General features: G+C 39.5%; 1 protein-coding gene across 2 annotated transcripts in view; it reads right to left on the bottom strand.

The window, feature by feature from the left end:
• Positions 1-10,000, bottom strand: part of LOC125025158 (microtubule-associated protein 1B-like) — a 66,401-nt gene that overhangs the window by 16,751 nt on the left and 39,650 nt on the right. The window lies entirely within an intron of this gene.

Below are 10,000 nucleotides of genomic sequence, written 5' to 3'. Positions count from 1 at the left end.
GAATGAGAATTAATATATTCACAATACAGGTATTTAACCGGTTTTGGTTATATCGTCAGAAATACATGTATGTGTAATATATATATATATATATATATATATATATAGATAGATAGATAGATAGATATAGATATATGTATGTGTGTGCATATATATATATATATATATATATATATATATACAACCTACGAATATTGAAAAGGATCATGCCTGTTTATTGTTTCGGATAGATTATTCTCTGTAGTATTTACATTTTACTAAATTAGCAAAAAAAGTAATAACAAGCCAAATTTCTGGTAGTTTGGAAGTTTTGCCAGCGTTCCCTTGTTTATCACAAGGTATCACAACCTACATGTGGCCCCTAACACTGTTGCCGAACTTCCGGTTTTGGGTTTTATTTCTTATAATGCATGCAAATTCATGCAGTGCCACCAAGGACTAAGCCTGGCCCTTCTACCGTGCAAATTGAATTAAAACTACCTACTGAAACACCATGGGCCGATTTCTCTCCAAGAAACGTCTCCAGGGAAGTGGTTGTTACCAAAATTTCAGTTGCAAAAGTGAAAAGAAACTTGATCACTTGGAAAAATATGAACGCAATCGCAGGGGAAAGTGTGGAAGAAAGAAGTCTGCCTCCTCTCCCAGACAGGACAGAATGCTTATAAATATGTATAAATAATATAACTGGCTAATGAATGAAAGAACTATGGCGATGAGTAAAAACCCTCTACAGTCAGACAAGAGTTAAATGAGATGAGATGCATGCAGGCCACCTAAGGTGCCAAGAGTAACCGTAACCATAAGGAAGAAACGACTGGCCTGGGCAAAGGCTCACAGAGGATTCGAAAAAGGTAAAGCCCACTTAAATCTTCATTTTGACTCCGTTTCTAGGTGATTTAAAATAATATAGTAAAATGCTACGATGTTCATGTTTGGTTCATGAGCGAGATCAGAAGTAACGTCATGTTGGAGATTTTAATGTTTTATTTGAATGTCCCAGTCATCTCGTAACTCGTTTTGTTTCGCTGATAAGTCTACGGTGAGAAATATGTTATATATATATAAATATATATATATGTATATACCTATATATGCATACTTTTATATGTTTACTTGTGCCAGAGAGCACAAGTAAAATTCCCTACCAAGGTGAAGGTATAGTCTGTGATCTCTGCCATGGGTTCTGGAAGACTAGAGTTCGTAAGATAACCTAAATCAAATTGGATATCGTGACATCATTGATAGGCGCCTTTCGCCCCAGCTTTAGGAGTGGTTTCCAGATAATTACTGCATTTTCATGCATGATGGAACTCCCTGCTACACAGTCAAAAGTGTTAAAACCAATTTCTATTGTTTTTCTAATCGATTGTTTTACATTCACTCTGTGATCTACGTAATGTTTGTTTCTTTTTATACACGTGTTAAACCATTATATGTACCAACTGTTACACTTCAACGTCTATTGTCATTTTTATTTTAAGACAATCAGAGGGTGTTACGTACGTCGAGACTGATTTGAAAGTGTGAGTGAGTCAGCGGGTCCGTAGGTGTGAATGGGAACTTAATCTGGCCGATCAGTGTATGACTTAAAATAATGAGTAACACGGTTAATTGCGAGAATGAAACCTTTCTCAAAAGCAGGCATCAGGACCGACACACATAACCTAACCTTGTCGGCAAGAAGCGCAACCCGACATTGAACCCACTCAACTACTGTTGATATGATCGTTAAACAAGTTCCAGTACACTGTTCCTGTTCTATTTACTGATATTTTCGCTGAAACAGAACTTACGTTTCTTTTCCGATTTATTTCCAAGCTTATTGTGCATGTTTACGTGTGATGTGTTTATGTTTTAATGTATGTTTAGAAAAGCGTACGCTAGATATCCGAATAACCGAACTGTCCACCTATCCGAACAAAATCTATGTCCCCCTGTTAGTTTGGATACTGGAGTTTTGTTGTATAAACAATTGCATGTATATACATATGTATATATATATGTATGTATATATACATATATACATATATATATACACATATACACATACACATGTATGCATATATATATATATATATATATATATATATATATAATATATATATAATATATAATATTAACACAAATAATATATGTATGTATAGACTTACATTTACACATACACACACATAAATACATACATGTTCCCCTGTCAGTTTGGATAACTAGAGTTTTACTGTATAACATATGCATGTACAAGCATATGTGTATATATGTATATATGCATATATATGTACAGTTGCGTAATTATATTTCAGTATACCTGCTGGGTCCCACTTTTATACATCTGGCAGCCACTTCGATGTAAACATAGAGTAAATTGTGTTTTTATGAATGAGGCGAAAACCCTAGGCTGTTTGTAAGAAAGAGTGTGATTGGTAAAACATAAGTGACCAACAGGTGTATTATTATCTATTTTTGGAAACTACATAAGCCATTTCATCCTTCCTTTTCTTCAAACAATTGATAACAAAACATGTAGTATTAGCTATCATTGACTTTGTATGTCCCCCTTCTTTCAACATAATAATTTTCAATTATAGCTTCATATTTCTTGAAACATGAAAACCTTTCATTCTTTTAACGTCAATGTATGGCAGCAAAATCAAATAAAAATCTTTGCAAAAATCGTTGATACCTTTGTAAATGCTTCTCGTGGGCCGTGGCTACTCCATCTAGTAACGGTTAATCGAACTAATGAAGGTTTTTTTTCTTTTCGCACCACTGATTTAATAAAAAGAAAATATGCTACATATTCTTCATAACCGCAGTAGGGATACATTGAATATACAGATGTTTTATCATTGTCTCTCTCTCTCTCTCTCTCTCTCTCTCTCTCTCTCTCTGTGTGTGTGTGTGTGTGTGTGTGTGTGTGTGTGTGTGTGTGTGTGTGTGTGTGTGTGTGTGTGTGTGTGTGTGTGTGTGTGTGTGTGTGTGTGTGTGTAGCGTCTATGGAAATACTAAGTCAATACTTGGTAATGAGAACCGAAACATTATGTATAATTCGTTTCTGAAGCTAAAATCTCATTAGTTTTCGCTATTAGTATTCCATAAGTCGTGGCGTTTCCCTGAGGAGTCGCATCAACATTCGAACGGCCTAGTGAGAAAATACACGTTTGCTTGTTTCAACTCGAGGAACTACTTGCTGGGTTGTTTCAAAGAGGGTGAACATCAAAAGTCTACGAACTTACTCCCAATGCATGTGCAGTAAAACATCAAATATCTTGAAAAAAAAACTTGTTCATTCTGATGAAATGGGCAGTTCATCTCGCGCTATACTTTTGTCATTTATTAAACATTTATTTCCTTTTGTTTGTGAATGCACATCCGTTTACAGTATATGCGTAGGTGTAGATAAAAATGACATACTTGTGTTTTGTTACAAAAGTTTTCATACATTATCTTCATATGCTTATGAATTGATAAAATGACTTGTTTTCTTTCCATCAGGTCCAAACACTGATTTAATAAACAAAAAATATGCTGTTATCATTTTAGGGCAACTGAACGCAAAACTAGTGTGGCTACAGTGACTGTGTTCATGTGTGTGTGCGTGTGCTGAGGAACCGAAGTTGTTAAACATTTTGTTTAGAATCATTGGTTTTATAGTTGATACACATTTTGAATCCCTTCTCGCGCAAAAATTAGTAACATGTAGTTGACAGAAAAAAACAACTAATATATACACATGCATAAATATATTTATATGTATATCTGTGTGTGTGTGTGTGCGCGTGTGTGTGTGTGTGCGTGTGTGTGTGTGTGTGTGTGTGTGTGTGTGTGTGTGTGTGTGTGTGTGTGTGTGTGTGTGTGTGTGTGTGTGTGTGTGTGTACATACACCCATATTTGTGTGTGTGTATATTTATATATTTTTTTTACTATTTTTCTTTGCCGGGGGATTCAGTTAGTCTAATAACTGGAAGGATGCTTAATAATGTTGAAAATATTTTTACCATCGGTTTATTTGTAAAAAAAAAAAAAAAAAAAAAAAAAAACGGTAATAATTGTTCAAAATTCAAAAAATTGTCTAATCTCCAGTACAGAGATGACATGGTTATGTGAGGTCCCGGTTTCCTTCGTAACACTTTCCATTACTTTTAGCATGATCTGTTAGTTAGGTTCTTTCATTAGCCATTTCCCAAACATTGACAATATTCGACCAAACATTTTTCATCGGGTCTGAGCCACATGTCTTTCTTGGCCACGGAAGGACTTCCATGTGGTTTTGGTCATCGAACCATATTGGGAAGTTATCCTGCACGGATATGGTTGTTTCTAGGAAGGACCAATGGATAACGTGCTGAAGGGAGAAATATTTCTTTAACAATTTCAAAATATTTGTCTAAACTGAATATCCCTTCTTTTTCGGCGAGTTCACCAACACCATGCATGAAACTCCACCCACTTATTATTGGTCACGTGGCCACTCCTCGTCGTTCCATAGATATGTCGTCTGTCACACTTGAGAAGTAAATAAGGATAGATAATCAGAACGTAACATATGATGTATAAACATATATCTTTATTAAAATTTGAACCAAGTTTATGAGCATGCGTCCATCTTATAAGAAAGTGTCAGCTTGACAGCCTCGTTTTCACCTCGGATTTCCCATCTGTCATTATGACATCATATACCATCGGACATATTTACTTTTTTGTTTAGCATATATTAGGATTAGAAGCGAAATGAATATTCAAGAATTTATGAAGATTCATTATCATAATCAGTGTCAAATGCGACTTCGCGTTTTTTTTTTTTTTTTCTAGATAGTTCCTCTTTCTTAAAACTACTTTTCCCACCGGGAAATAACTATTTCTATGATAAACATATTAAGATTATGTATCAAAGCTTTGACATGCACTGACCGATACAAGTGAAATATAAATTGCATATGTGTCAGATAAAAGTAGATCGCGAAATTGAATTCCTATTTTATCAAAATGAACAAGATTTTTCTTTCATTATATCAGATATAACACGGCTCATGTATTGGGAGTATGTTTGAAGACTTGTTTTCACCCTCCTTGGAAGCACTCAGCTAGTATTTGCGCGAGTTGAAACAAGCAAACATGTGTTTTCTCGCTCAGCTGATCGAATGCAACACCTCAGAGAAACGCAACGACTTACGGATTAATAATGGTGAAAATCATGATAAAAAGCATTCAGAATTATCGAGAGGAATTATACATATTGTTTAGTTACTCTTCACCAAATATCGACTTCTATAAGAATTGAACACACACACACACACACACACACACACACACACACACACACACACACACACACACACACACACACACATACACACACATTACATATTTATTGTAACCCTACTGCGGTTTGTTTTGCGTTCAGCTAATGTTTTATATTGCAAAATATAATAAAGCATGTTTTTTGTCTATTGAATCAGTGTTTTAATGTTTCGGTCAGGCGAAGAAATGGTCCCTAGGTATCAGCAAATTTGAAGAATTTGATTTGATACAGCTGTCATACATAGATTTTTAAAGCATGTAGCATTTTCAAGTTTCGAGAATTATGCAGCAATAATTGATACTTGCTGTGTTGAAAAAAAAGGGGGGGGGGGGAAGGCCGCCTCCCCTCCTTAGGTGTTACCATTTCGATAAACAAACTATGCCAGGAAATCGTATTTGAAAAATATCCCAAAACAAAGTCAGTGATAGCTAATACTACATGTTTGTTATCACTTGTTTGAAGAAAACGAAAGATGAAATGGTTTACGAAGCTCTCAAAAATAGATAATAATACACTTGTTGGTCATTTATGTTCAACCAATCACACTCAATGTTACAAACAGCCTAGGGGTTTCGCCTCATTCATAAAAATACTACTTACTCCATGTTTACATCGAAGTAGCTGCCAGATGTACAAAAGTGGGACCCAGCAAGTGTACTGATATATAATTCCGCAACTGTACATATACATATATATGCATATACATACGCACACACACATGTATGTGTATATATGTATATATATGTATATATATGTATATATATGTATATATATGTATATATGTATATATATGTATATATATATATATATATATATATATATAAACATACACACATATAAACACACATGTTTGTATGTGTGGACTTGTATGGTTTAAACTTAAATAGCTATTATGTTGACAGTCATCATTTTGGCTGCAGCTTCAATGAAATGTACTCCAACAATGACACCATCGTCCAAAAAAAAAAAAAAAAGCTTTTGAACGAGTCTTCAGCTTCTTGCTGATCAGCTGGCATTTCTTCCTGCTCGTCGGTCCTTTCCTCCTTGTGAGATGGTGCTCCCTGCTGATGTGAAGTTTGTAGTTTGTGTTGCTCTTTTTGCAATATTGCAGCCTCTTTGTCACATCAGCTAAGCCAACTGCAAGAGGCTTTGAATTCACTTATCAGCCATACACCGTCCAGGGTCCCACCTTTGGTAACTCTTATCCCGCCCAGCCCGCCCTTCTGGACTTTCCCACCACAAAGAACGCCTGCCACAACTGGGCCTGTGTGGACGCCGCCGCTTCCTTTCCTCATGACAGCTGCTGCATGCTGTGCTTCAGCATGCTCTTGTGGTGTAAATTAAGAGCAGGAACACATACGGGATCAACTCCTCATTGGCAGGTGTGACCCAGGGCTCAAGCAAGATCTACTTAACAAGGATCAAGCTCTCCTGGCAGCCGTTGTGGCTCATTGTGTGGACTGTGAAGTAGCCCAGCAAGACCAGGAGTTCTGTATTACAGTCTGCACCCACTGTGGTCCATGGTACCCATTCTCATGGAAACTACATCGTGACCTCACAATCCTCGTGCAGGTAGAGCTTCCCCATCCCTTCAGAACTTTAACAAGTCCATCCCTGAGACGGATATGGCTCCACTTCCCATGGCCGAGGCATGGGAAGTGCTTGTCCAGCTTGGGGTAAAACCTGTGACTTGTGTGAGAAGGTGAACCACTTTGCTACGGTGTGCCATTCAGCACGTTCTACCACAGCATTGGGCCTGGTGGCGCATATGGCATGGGATGATGTTGAGGAAGCCTTTACTCCAACTATACCTTCAGCCCTGGCATCACTCAATATTAGTGTATCACTTATAGCAACCACCAACTCACCCAACCCAGACTCTCATCATGAAGTTTCTGCACACTCTGACACTGGTGCCCAGGTCTCTGCTGGTAGCCCATCCTTACTGGCTACCATGGGCCTTCTACATGACTGTCTCCAACCACACTGCGAATCTGGGCTGTGGGAGGCACATCCCTGCATGCCTTTGGTTACGACACTAATCATTATTCCTGAAGATAGTGCACTGTGGTCCATGCATAAGGCTATATATATGGTGTATGCACAATTTTATTAAGTCTCCCAGCATGTAAATCTCATGGTGTTGTCCCAACCACCTTTCCCATTCCAGGCCCTCCAGCAACTAGGTTACTCACCCCCTACATCTCATCACACAACCACCCCATCTCGGCCCACAGCTATACCCTTTCCCACTACTGATGAGCACTTTGACAGTCTATGGCATGTCATTAAGCAGCTGTCACAAGTGACCTCGTCTCGCTCCCCCGGCATGTCATTAAGCAGCTGTCACAAGTGACACGTCCTCACGCCGCGTACCAGTGGACGCAGCCTCCGGGCTAGTACAGTGGTAACGTGCCGGCCTCTCATCCGAGGGGTCGGCGGTTCGCGCCCCGCCCAGGCGCGAGAAGTTGCAATTGTCGCCTGGAGGTTACAGCGGTGGCTGGACACAAAAAGCCGAGTCAGCACCAGCTGACACACGTTAGCGAGTCGACATTAGTCGACACAGGCCGGGCTCCCCTCATTGGCATAGCCCGGGCGAAGCTCAACTTCGCATATCGGACTTATCTTTATCCGGTGGACGCTCGCTATTTATGGCCAAGAATGACCCGGGTGTACAGAGTTCGTGCCTAGCGCTCGTCGTGTCAAGGTCGCCCCCGGCCTTCGGCTCCTCAGGGCTGGAGGACAGGACCACGCAACCCGCACTCAGCGCTTACCTCGTGTGTTACTATCACCTATGCTGTACTCTTCAGAAATAAAAGTGTCAAGCCATCATACCACTATGTCTACCCCTGCAAACCAATGTTTAAAGGTCCTCTATAATAGCCTTTCACACAGTCTTATATATTGGTTCAAGCTACAATTTGCTACATCAGTGTGTCTGCTCGCCCACTGCCCACCATGAAGTCTGGCCCTCCCATTAAGATTCACTTGAACCCAGGTGATGCCCCTCATGTAGTCCACACACCTACATTGGTGCCACACCACGGGAAAGAGCAGGTTAAAGCAGACTTGGACCAAGATGTGGCTATGGGTATCATCGAACCAGTGGGGACCCCCACTACTTGGTGCTCACATATGGTAGTTGTGACCAAGAAGAATGAACACCCTTACCACACAGTGAATGTACAAACTTTAAACCATATAGTGGAACCTATACGGATTTTGCTTATGGTTTGGCTTGGTTGAGCAAGTCGCCTGGGCATATTGCATCACATCTGGCGTGTCACCATCCACAACCCCCTGTTACACTGCAGGTGTGCAGAGATATTTTGGACATAGCCGCAGTGCCATCCTTCGAGAGAGCTGTTTGACTTGCTTGTACATCTTCCATTGGTTGCGGGGTGTGGAGTTGGTTGTTTTTTCGTTGCCCTACATTTGTGTCTTGGAAATAATGAATGAACTCAAAGATACCATCTGCAGTAATCATGACCATATATTTGTGCACCTGGGCGAGTGGGTCAAATGCAAGGGCAAGCAATCGCCGGACGTGCAAGGCAAAGACAGAACTCTTACCAGGTAATGGAGCATAAACACGGGTAGAAATCGCCTTCGTGGTATGTCTGCAGACTTTACATCTACACATATTCATCAAGAACTACTTCGAAGGTCCTGTCGACGAACCAATGTTGTGCACGCGCCAAGAACTGAAGGTCCTGATCAGCTGTGAAGATGTCCATTCCGTCTGCTTCATATTGAAGAAAATTTGACCAGATATCGTTGGCCGAAGCGAAAAAAACTCCCTGACACCTCTATGCTGGCGCGCCTGACAAAGAACCCTCTTCAGCATATCCACCGTCGGCTGAAGGTCTGCCCAGCCGCTCGGTTCTGCTTGCTCGTACCATCATCCAGGACAACAGACACTCAACCTCTACTTTTCCGGGGACTGGCAAATGGGTATAAATGGGGTTTATCATTTATTATTTCTCACATTAACGGTGTGGACTCTGGTGGCGCAGTCCTTAACTTTGCATCTCCAGTAGACCTTTTCCATCACATTTTTACCTTTAATAACCATATGGTGCCTGCAATACGTATCAGTTTTCCTCTATAAGTCTTCATAGGGAGCTGCAGGGATTGCAGAGGAAGAAAAGTCCTTATATGATGAAATATCAATATCAGGGTAAGAAGGCAGTAGCAAATTTGGTGTGCATTTCTCCACTGCAATGAACAGCAAACATAGATAAAAAGAAATGGCATAGAAAACACATGAAAAAGGCACACGGCAGGCGACTTGTCAGTTAAAAGGAACGAAGACCGGACGTCAGCGGACTGCCTTCCGATTTGGCTCGTATTTCTCTCATATATGCAGATTCTGATGATGGACACAGTTGTTGATGTCCGAAAGCTCAATAAATGATAATGCGCATGATGTGGTTTCCTGCTGTCCTGGTCCTCCTATTTATAATGAGAATACGTTTCCCCGTGGAACATCTATCGTGGAAATACATATATCTATGTATACATGCATAAATACATACATACATACATACATACATACATACATACATACATATATATGTATATATGTATATAGGTGTATATATATTTATATATATAAATATTTTATATATATACTATAATATATAATATATATTTGCATATTACAATATGCAAATGCATATATGTATATATGTATATAGGTGT

The sequence above is a fragment of the Penaeus chinensis genome, chromosome 1 (assembly GCF_019202785.1).
Source record: "Penaeus chinensis breed Huanghai No. 1 chromosome 1, ASM1920278v2, whole genome shotgun sequence".
Classification (NCBI taxonomy): Eukaryota; Metazoa; Arthropoda; class Malacostraca; order Decapoda; family Penaeidae; genus Penaeus; species Penaeus chinensis.
This window is presented reverse-complemented; position numbering and strand designations above follow the sequence as displayed.